The following is a 12183-nucleotide window of genomic DNA, read 5'->3' on the forward strand; positions in this document are numbered from 1 at the left end:
CTATTGGTTTTCAAAATGAAAGACTCTTGATTTTGTAAGTGCACTTTTATCTCATTATGCCCCCTTCGAAGAAGAGGGGGTATATTGCTTTGCTCATGGTCGGTCGGTCTGTCGGTATGTCAGTCTGTCGGTCCGTCCACCAGGTGGTTGTCAGACGATAACTCAAGAACGCTTGGGCCTAGGATCATGAAACTTCATAGGTACATTGATCATGACTCGCAGATGACCCCTATTGATTTTGAGGTCACTAGGTCAAAGGTCAAGGTCACGGTGACCCAAAATAGTAAAATGGTTTTTGAATGATAACTCAAGAAAGCATACGCCTAGGATCATGAAACTTCATGGGTAGATTGATCATGACTCGCAGATGACCCCTATTGATTTTGAGGTCAAAGGTCAAGGTCACGGTGACCCAAAATAGTAAAATGGTTTCCGGATGATAACTCAAAATTCATACGCCTAGGATCATGAAACTTCATGGCTAGATTGATCATGACTCGCAGATGACCCCTATTGATTTTGAGGTCACTAGGTCAAAGGTCAAGGTCACAGTGACCCGAAATAGTAAAATGGTTTTCGGATGATAACTCAAGAACGCATATGCCTAGGATCATGAAACTTCACAGGTAGATTGATCATTGCTCACAGATGACCCTTATTGATTTTAAGGTCACAAGGTCAAGGTCACGGTGACCCGAAATAGTAAAATGATTTTCGGATGATAACTCAAGAACGCTTTTGCCTAGGATCATGACACTTCATAGGTACATTGATCGTGACTCACAGATGACCCCTATTGATTTTCAGGTCACTAGGTCAAAGGTCAAGGTCACAGTGACAAAAAAACGTATTCACACAATGGCTGCCACTACAACGGACAGCCCATATGGGGGCATGCATGTTTTACAAACAGCCCTTGTTAAAGATTCTTTTCTAGTGTTTAGTTTATATTTTAAGGCTGTTTGCAAACTCGAAGTGAAAACCAGCTCTAGTACAATTTGGTAAGGACATGACATTGCATATCTGATTTAAAAATGTACTTTGCTGGCAACGTGTAATTTTCAGAAATGTCTTAGTAAGTAAGACTGTTGTTTGCAATCAAAAGGTATGTGCTTCAAATCCAGGAAAATGCATGTTTTTTTGTCCAAATTTATGTCAATTCAGACATTGTTCTGTGTAAATATGGGGTTTGCTTGTAGGATCAGTCTATTTTTATGTCCCCCACTATAGTAGTGGGGGACATGTTTGTTTTTGCTCTGTCGGTCTGTTGTTTGGTTGGTTGGTCTGTTTATGCCAACTTTAACATTTTGCAATAACTTGCAATATTGAAAGTAGCAACTTGATATTTGGCATGCAAATGCATCTCCTGAAGCTGCACATTATCATTGGTGAAAGGTCAAGGTCATCCTTCAAGGTCAGAGGTCAAATATATGTGCCCTTAATCGCTCATTTTATGAATACTTTTGCAATATTGAAGATAGCAACTTGATATTTTGCAAGCATGTGTATCTCATTGAGCTGCACATTTTGAGTGTTGAAAGGTCAAGGTCATCCTTCAAGGTCAGAGGTCAAATATATGTGGCCCAAATCGCTTATTTTATTAATACTTTTGCAATATTGAAGATAGCAACTTGAAATTTGGCATGCATGTGTATCTCATGGAGCTGCAAATTTTGAGTGTTGAAAGGTCAAAGTCATCCTTCAAGGTCAGAGGTTAAATATATGTGGCCCAAATCGCTTATTTTATGAATACGTTTGCACTATTGAAGATAGCAACTTGATATTTGGCATGCATATGTATCTCATAGAGCTGCACATTTTGAGTGGTGAAAGGTCAAGGTCATCCTTCAAGGTCAAATATATGGGTCAAAATTGCTCATGTTATGTTACTTCTGCAATATTGAAGCTAGCAATTTTATATTTGACATGCATGTGTATCTCATGGAGCTGCACATTTTGAGTGGTGAAGGGTCAAGGTCATCCTTCAAGGTCAAACGTTATATACGGGGACATTGGGTTTCACAAACGCATCTTGTTGTGTATGTAATTAATTTTGCTTAATTTTTGTGATCCCCCGCCAACAGCGGAGGGATATTAATTTGGCATTGTCCGTCTTTCCGTCTGTCCGTCCGGCACTTTTGTGTCCGGAACCATATTTTGGAAGTGCTTTGGCAGATTTCATTGAAACTTGGTATGAGTATATATATATATATGGATAAGAGGATGATGCACGCCAAATGGCATTGTACATCCTTGAATAATAGCGGAGTTTTGACCCTTTGTATTTGAAAAAAATGCTTTTTTTGTGTGTCCAGAGCCATAACTTGTATCCAGAAGTATAATGGCGGGGGATATCAATTCAACGAATTTGCTTGTTAAATCAGTTTTTATTTTCATGATAATCATTTAGTTCGTACTGCAACTTATGATGGATTGTTACTACTATCTCCAATTATTTGTTTGTCATGGGTCCGTCACCATTTATCTCTTATATAATACTTGAATTGAGCATTTCACAATCTGACAATCATGCATATCATTTATTAGTTTCATAATAAAACGTCTGACAAGGGTCAGATAATTTTAACATATATTGTTGTTATAATTTGTCATGTGTTGTATGAATAAATGACACTTCCATGATAGAGAAAATTTAAATATATTTTTAGAGACATTTGTAAAATGAAAATGAAATAACTATACATTTTTCAGTGGCTAGTCGTACGGCTAGACAAGAGGCTAGCCGCACGGCCCCGTACGGGTAGACAATAGGTTTGCCGTACGGCTCTGTACGTATAGCCTTTCCTATGGATATTGTCTAAGTTAAAGACAACCATTTTCAGTGAACTGATAAATTGCTTGTATGAAACCATATATTTATCCATTGTCTGAACGACAATTAAATTATTTGTGTGACTCCATTTCTGAGAAGTACCTTGGCCGTCATTGAATTTCATAATATCGATGCCGCAACTAATTAAAACAGTTTTCACTCCTTACATAGGAAAGTCGTCTTATTAAAGAATCAAATTAAAAACCGATTTAAATTATGTGTGTAAGTCAATTTCTAGAACGTAACTTTGACGGCTGTCGTCATTAAATTTCAAAATATCGATGCCGCAAATCTTTATTACAGGTTTTTCACGCCTTAGGAACGTCGACTAATTAATGAATCAAATAAGCAAACCGTATGACATGAAAGGAAGCCGTGAAAGATGAAGAATTTTTAAAGCGAGATTATACGATTTTTTCAAATATTTATTAATTTACATAAAATGTGTAAAAAAAACAATTTATTAAACATATATTTGAACATAAACTTAGAGAAAAGTTAAGAAGAACATGTGTCGATATATGCAAAATAAGCCAGATATTAAATTCTGAAATCGAAAATGTATGTACAGTCGAATTCGCCAGCATGTAAATCGTGCATGTACATGTACGATGTGAATCTAAATTTAGTTCAACGGTTCATTTTTAGTGTGAGCGTCCGCTAACGCTAATGTTTTTGCAAATCGGTATGTGCGTAGAAGCCTTAAAGGGGCCTTTTCACAGATTTGACATGTTTTGAAGTTTGTCATTAGATGCTTTATATTGATGAATGTAAACATTGGATTTTTAACGCTCCAGAAAAAAAATCAAAAATAAAATTTAAAAATGGAAAAAAAGTAGCCCGTACAAGGGCTCGAACCAGTGACCCCCGGAATCCTGTAGTAAAAAACGCTTTAGCCTAATGAGCTATCCTGCCAAGCATACATGAGAGGTGTATTCTATACCTGATATAAGCAATCTTCGTAGTTTTCACAAATTTAAACGATAACAACAGAACTCTCCAAATTATTCAATCGTTTCGCGTTGCAACGCTCTATAATTTTTAGGTTTTTAAATCGTGAAAAGATGCATATAATGGCTATATTAGACCATGGTTAATGTTCAGTAATACTGATTCCTCACAAATATCATAACTAAAGCGAAAATTTGCGAACCTGAAACAATTTTTTTCAATTTTGTCAATTTACCAAACCGTGAAAAGATCCCTTTAACTATGACATGGAAATACAACCACTGTCCGTTGCAGCAGACTACACATTCTACTAGCGTCTGCTAGGAAAGATAACCACCACATTTGCCTGTTTATAGTCCACCACTCACTGGTGCACTGCAGTTGGTGTATATGAGTAATAGAGTTTAACAGCTTGTAAGACGATATTGGCCAGTCTAGTGTTTATCATTGAAAATCTGCACATACTGGCTGCTTTCAGAGAAAACGAGGCTTAATGCATGTCAAATAAGATAAGCCTGTGCATACTGATTAGCTTGTGCAATGCAAACACGTTAAACAAGGACGACATGTCTTATTTTATAATTTTTAAAGGGTCTCTTGTACTGGGATGACAATTTATGCATAAGCATTTAGCCCTGTTTTCCCAAAACGAAGCTAAAAATATATTTTTTATTAATGATTTTAAAAAAACCCATCTGAACCTGTGCTTTAAGACACACTCTTTATAATTTTGAATGGATTGTGTTCATTCAAAACTTGCAATATAAAAAGCTATAAAATAATTTTTTAAACTGAGTTGCGTCTAAACTTATACAACAACGAACACCTACAGTGACGTCAGCGCTTTGATAAATTCCTGCAACCATTTATACGCCACACGAACACTAACTAAAAATACGAATGCTTCAGTTATAGGCTTATTGTAGGAAAATATGTACGAAATATCTTCGTCACAATCAGCTCGGGCGCTTATTTGTCTTTGCTGCATATTACTGATTAACAGCACTAAATGACAATTCTATACTTTATAAGCCGTACGGCTAGACAATCTCTATAGGAAAGGCTATAATACGTACAGCGCCGTAAGGCTAGCCTATTGTGTAGCCGTACGGGGCCGTACGGTTAGCCTCTTGTCTAGCCGTACGGGAATGTACGACTAGCCACTGCCTTTAGTTATTGGAGGTTTTTATGTATGTATTTATTTTGACCTTGCGGTCAAGGATAACCCATGAAAGTGCAAGCACTTATTTCCAATGGGGTCCTTTGGTTTTGCTGAAGAGACAGCAAGCAGAAGAGACAGTATTGGGATACAAGGAATCCGGGTGCTATACCCTAGCTCTTTGCGAATAGATACCTTGGTTCTTTTACGTGCTCAGTGTATAGCACCGATACACGCGAGAATTACCTGGGTATCATACCAGTACATCTCTAGTTGGGTGGGAAACACTTGAAGCATTTCTGAAATTTCCAGTGCCCCGGCCGGGATTTGAACCGGGGACATCTGGAATGGTAGACCAGAGTGTTACCACTCGACCACCGCACCACCCAATGTATGTATTATACCCAGTCGGAAGTGGTATAGGCTATACTCAAATCTTTTCGTCCGTCTGTTATTGGATACTGTGATGGGTTATGTATCACATTCAATGTTTTTTTTTGTTTATAAGACAAAAACAGGATTTTTTTCAAATACCTTCCTTTTAACTAATTTAAAAGCATTTTTACAGGTCCATTCTTGCGAAGCAATAATGCAAGTTAAAGAACTGGTTTTACAAGTCCCTATTCGATATTTATGACATAACTATGACTAAAATCTTCAGAATAGTTCAAAGCACGAAATGAATACCTTTCTGTTGGACATGAGGAAGTGGACCGAATATCGATGACTGGATCATTTTCCACGAAGGCACATAAAACTACAGTAAAGTTCCGCTACTTTCAGCTTGGTCTTAATAGCATGTCGGACTAAATAATTAACAGGGTATTTTGTTCTTTATTTAATACTTTGGGACCATGCAATCTTGAAAAATTGCAATTTACAGTGTTCAATGTGGTCTTAATAGCGGTACTCTTCTTGTACTAGGAATCGCTGCGTGTTTTAGTCATTATCTTTGAAATCCTTTTCGAAGCTATCATAAAAAACATTTATACTCGTGTCACGCCAGGGTGACATCACGTCAGGTTTAAACACAATAAGTAAATACATATTGTTATAACGTTTAAATATTCGTTTGACTTCTATTTTTCATTTCAATTTAATAATCCTATAAATGTTTTGTTTTTGGTTGTCATATCTATTTACCATTAACGATCCGCAACTGCTTTACCTTTACGTATCTTTGCAATGAAACTGTTATAGCGACAACTGTTTCATTATAGCTGCTTGCATCACACGGACACCACTGTTAAATAATTCAATGATTTCTACAAGGATGATTCTATCCTACATTATCTCAATTGTTTAACCAAGGACATTGTGCTTTTAAAAGTTCCGGCGACTACAAAATCACGCAACAGGAGAAAATAACACGATACGTAGTCAAATAATGCAAAAATTCAAAAAAATATTAAAATAACATTAAACACATATTTAGTTCACCATTGTGTCATTCCCTCTGTAAAATGAATTCGACTCAAAATGTTATTAAATGTATAATGCAAGGAAACCATGCAGAGCGATTCATGCATAGGCCACACAAATACAAACACATCTGATCGTGAGGATTTAATATATCAAGTTTGAGGTCGAGAAGATCTTAACCACAATTCTAATGCGAGTGTCGCAAGATATAACTATGCTCAAGGCCAACTCATTTTTTAGCAAACAATGTTTCGTATTTCAAGTGACACTAACTCAGGGACCCGGTATGTCGGTATCAAGTATCACAGAGTATACATATATAAAAAAATAATTGGGTCATGGGGACCCAGATACGAGGTTTAAAGTAAAAAAATGTATATGTTATTTGTCTGCAGAAATAACTAGATATATTAAGTTTTGAGTTATATATAGGTTGTTGAAGGTAATTCGCATAAAACACGCTAATTTTCAGTTGGATACTAGCATGGGAAAGGGAAGTACCCAACAGTCCGGAAATATATCACAGACCCTATAGTTAACCCAGTATGAGTATATATATATATATATATATATATATATATATATATATATATATATATATCTCGCAACGATATCAATCCGATTACAAAAATCAGTCATGCACACCTGACTGATAGGGTGTTTTCATATCAGTTATTGTGTTATTGTTTAGACTTCATACCTATAAAACATATTGTTTTTAATGTTGAAGGTACGATCATGAACACCCCAAAAATGGGAAAACAGAGCAAGGTGCAAAGTGGAGGAAAGGTAAATATGGAGTGTGTCATCATTGTCAAAAACGTTTGTATGCTATAACGCTGAAGGAACAATTTGAATGCTTCATTCTTAAAAAGCTATGTCGAAAATAGCCTTGTTTTTGAGAGAGGACGAGCGAGGGAGAGAGAGAACGAGATAGAAGGGGAGAGAGAGAGAAAGAGAGAGAGAGAGCGAGCGAGAGAGAGAGAGATAGAGAGAGATGAGATAGAGAGAGAGAGAGAGAGAGCGAGAGAGCAGAGAGAGAGAGAGAGAGAGAGAGAGAGAGAGAGAGAGAGAGAGAGAGAGAAGAGAGAGAGAGAGAGAGAGAGAGCGAGAGAGGGGGGGGGGGAGAGAAGAGAGGGGGTCTAGAAAGGGAAAGAGGGTTCAGCTTACTTAAGAATTGTCTTAATGATCCTCCTTGCGTAATAAAATTTACATTTTGACTCATCCAACTTCGTCAGTTCCCGCACAACTGTTGGTCTCTCCAACTACATCGCTATGAAGAAAATATATTTAGCCGCGTAGAAAAGTCTAATGTGGACTGAACTGCGATGTAAAACGGATTGTCATAAAGTTCTGGCCCTTGGTCACTACACTTGATGTCAAGTTGTAGTTTGTCGCACCTAAACAAGTAAACACTAAGAAAGAGAGCCAAACCGCTGCCGCGCGGCAATACATTTATTCTAAAATAAACCATCATAGCTTCGTCTTAAAGGCTCTATAAAGGTGACAATCCGTAATTATTTACCGATTTTTAAATATTTTTTTTCTTATTTTATTTATAAAGGTTATCAAAATACAATATATATATATATATATATATATATATATATATATATAGATATATATATATATATATATATATATATATATATATATATATATATATATATATATATATATATATATATATATATATATATATATGCTTTTGGATATAATAACCATACAAAAATGAGCAATACAACTTGTTTTAAGCTCAAAATACAGTGTCCTCCAAGTCAATTGTGTTTACAAACAATAAGTTTATTTACATCGCTGTTTCCTTGGGAAGGTGAAAGTGAAAGTGACTCAGGTCACCAAAAATATATATCGTATATTTTCAACGTTTTCCGGTATCACTCACTAAGTAGGTTTTGTCAAAATGGTTAAAATGTTTGTATTGATCTAATAAGTTACTTTCTGCTGGTAAAAAGTTGTTTAAAATAGAATTAATATGGAATTTTCTTTCGGCTATTTTTAGCATACGTCACCGCCTTGAGGTTACACATCACGTTAGTTACAAAGTTGTAAACATTTCTTCAAATTATGAAACGGGTATATCTTCAATAATTCTTAACAACGTTGCACCTAAGCTGTGTTATAATCATTTTTTATGCAAGAGTAACTGAAATCCGGTAAAAATTATACTAGTTTATATGCATAATAATTGGCTTTGCCACCTTTATAGGGCCTTTAATATCTTAAAGCATAAGCAGATAATGTAAAGTGCATTTAAAAACAATGTCTGCATTACTCATAGGTTTAATATTTACAGAATGGCAACTTTCTTTGGCACGTAGAAATGAAGTTAATTAAAGGATCCGCTAAATCCCTTCTTGTTGTTAAAGATTTAATAAGGAGCGTCATAGGTATAATTTCCATATCGTTGTTATGAACCTATTACATGTAGAATTGAAATGTTTGAGTATCAAATAATAGACACAATGAAGGAACAACTAATACAAAGCTATTTATGTATTGAGAATCGTTAATGGAATATGTACACACACACACACATACACACACACACACACACACATGTAACTCTACAGATATTTATAAAACACAATGTATTATAATTTCATTATCACATGTAAGATTGTTCAAGTTATATGTTATAAGCAAATATATTTTAGTGAAACGTTGAATTCGTCTCCTTAACATGATAGAAACAAGAACCTTATACAAATAATGCGTTCTATTAAGCGGTATAAATAATCATTTTACAATTCATGTTTTGAATAATATGCATGTGTTTCAAATAATTTAAGTGCATACTGATAATGGTGTATGTGGTTTATACCTCATTCACCATGGTTGTGCTGATAACAATAGTGCACATTGTCCATCGGAGCTTATTTTGACAGCATAAAAGGCTGTAAGTTTCTCTGCGAAGAAAATAATATCCGGTTTATGATGGATTATTTTGATTGTATAAACAAACCTAAGGACAGACTGAACTTTGATTAAACTAACACTTTCTTGGAAAGTTAAACATATATTCTTCTATATATTAGTATTGCGCGGTAAATAAATGTTCTGTGTATGTTAAACACTGCTATGATGCGTTATGTTTATAGTTGACCTTTGCTTTGCACAGGAAATATGTCGCTAAAACCATTTTGTTTAGCGAAAATCTTCTCATAAAATGCTGCTGCATAATGCTTCATAATGAACATAATTACTTTCATTTAATGTTACACATAAGTAAATTTAAAAACTATGTTGAGTAAAACTTACTTATCTTTATGTTTGACGAAAATAAAATGTTGTGTTTTCATAAATGTATAATATGGTTTCAAATTAACATATCTTCTTTTGTATAATTATGTATATTGTTACGTGCATGTTTATTTTATATTGTAATGATATTCTCAAATTTGCATAGGATTCACCGAGTTTTTGTAACTTTCTTAAATAATTATTATAATGAACATTTGACTATGCTAGCATATATATGTTTGTTTTCATAGCTTGCGTCTAATTTATTCAAATACTTAGATAGTAATTTTATTCTTATCTGCAATATTTATAGTTATTTTTGGTATGACTCGGGGTACTATGTGTAAGTGTGTTCATCTTCCTTATATTGCTGTGGAGTTCTGCACAGATGACAAGAACTATTTTTAAATACCTTGTCTGTTTGACTACAAATACATTCAATACATTTGTTGATCAACTTATTTTTCCAGTTTTTTTCTCTGTAATCAGCATTGACATTAATTGTTGGAAATATGTTATGCTTGGTTTTTAAGACTTAAAATATAATTAAGATTTAATTTATCCTGTCTGGTTAACAGAATTAAAACTACTGATGATAATCTTAACTTAACGTGTCCTAAAGTTAGACATTCGGATCAACTTCTCTATGGAATTTTTTTCTGCGTATAAAATAAAAATATATTAACTGACAGCTATAAAATAATAATATACAGCAGTAAGTCATTTATTTATAAAGGTATGTTAAGACATTAACGGCATTTAAAACTAAAGTGACATCAGCATGAATTAGCAAACGACAAAGAACTTTTGTGAATTAAAGTTGTTTTGTTATCATCAATATGTTTCCCAAAGAATCGTTGATAAAAAGGGCCTCGAAATGCTGTTAACATTATTGTCTGTAAATAAAGTGTCTTTAAAGATAATATTTAACATTTTATCCATGTTATCATCATTCGGTTGACAAAAGAAAAGATCAGCCACTTTTAGAAGAGTATCGACATTCCATGTCAGCTTGCTCGTGACTTTCAACAGACATGTTTAAAATTTGTGTATGCTTGTATGTTTGTTTAAAATGCTTATATGGATCAAGATATTAACTTTTTTATCTATCATATTTTCAATGTGACAAATTAAGTCTGCGATGTTACATAGTTGCAAAGCCTGTAATTTTAAATGCTACAAGTAAGAATAATGCTGCAAACTACACATTGAATTGATCTCTCATGAAAAAGAAAATGTTATAGGTAAAATGACTTGTAACGCAATCCACAATTAAAACAATGCAGACAACTTTTGACGCCCCATGTTTATTTATAGTTCAAGTCAATATATTAATCAGAGATTTTACCATTTTTCGTATTTGTATTTATATAATTTCATTAAATAATTGTTTTCTATGATTTAGCATTGAATGAAAGAAATAAAAGTTTACATATATCATGATTGTTATTTTATATCACAGGTAATCGTATTCCTTTCATAAGAATGTTTGAACTTAGAATGTATAAATGTGATTTTAAAAATAAAAAGCACGGTTAAAATGCCGCAAACATCTTTTAATTTAACCTTATAAGTGTTCATACAAAACTCATTGTAATATCTTGATTGGTGGATTTTTAATAACAATCCATTTTTATACCTACATGTATTCTTCGCAGAAGAAAATATAACAACAGTATCAATCCCTCATTCAAATCTTCAACGTTGTATTTAAATATGTTATTTAAAAAGAGTTATGCTCTGCACATGAAAATTGATCTAAGGGGAATAAGTCAGTAAATCCTGAAGAAAAAGCTTGCAAAAGCTGCATTGTGTAAATTATGTATAATATAATAAATGATACTACCTAGTATTTATTTTATATCAATCATTCTTTGAAATATTTTTTTCAGTCTAAATAAGTCCAAATATAAGACCAGGAAGATACTTTACATGCGTGCTATCTCTCTTTGAAATAATAACAAACGATTCAATTTATTAACATATTTGTCAGGGTAGTTTTTCTGTAATCCACATTAAGATTAATTGTTACAAGCAAACCATTACTATTCATGGGACATTAATTTGTGTTGATTTTTTTGTTTTACCGATTACAAATAAAAACAAATACATCGGAAAATGACAGACGCAATATGTCTTTTTTTGCCAAAATACGAATTCCTCAAAAAGACGTGTACACGAAAAGACATATTTAAAAAGTATAATGCTTACGAATATAAATGATTTCATCGTACCATGATTTGAAGTGTTTTCTTTCAAAAAAAGATAAAATATAAAAAGAGAGAAGAGCTGGGTAAATTTTTCTTCTTTTTGGATACACTTTTGTGGCTTTATCTGCCGACACTCGACAACTATCCGGATTCTTACTATGTTGGTTATCTTGGATACCTTAGCTTTACATAAAAAACTGATAAAAAATATTTGATGAATCGCATTATCAATATGACAAACACAGTGTGCAATACACTTCAATAAGTCTTTTAAATGATGACAAAATATAGTTATCATAAGTGCGTTTTTTAAGTCAGGTCGAGTATATTAACAAAAAAATGATTAT

The 12183-nt window shown here is 33.6% G+C and overlaps 1 long non-coding RNA gene across 1 annotated transcript; it reads left to right on the forward strand.

The window, feature by feature from the left end:
- The first annotated feature begins 104 nt into the window (after positions 1-104).
- On the forward strand, positions 105-2587 carry LOC127843855 (uncharacterized). Its single transcript, XR_008032378.1, has 2 exons — positions 105-388; positions 525-2587. It is a non-coding gene; the product is annotated as an uncharacterized LOC127843855 (long non-coding RNA).
- Positions 2588-12183: the final 9596 nt, after the last annotated feature.

Source organism: Dreissena polymorpha, chromosome 9, assembly GCF_020536995.1.
Source record: "Dreissena polymorpha isolate Duluth1 chromosome 9, UMN_Dpol_1.0, whole genome shotgun sequence".
NCBI classification, from domain to species: Eukaryota; Metazoa; Mollusca; class Bivalvia; order Myida; family Dreissenidae; genus Dreissena; species Dreissena polymorpha.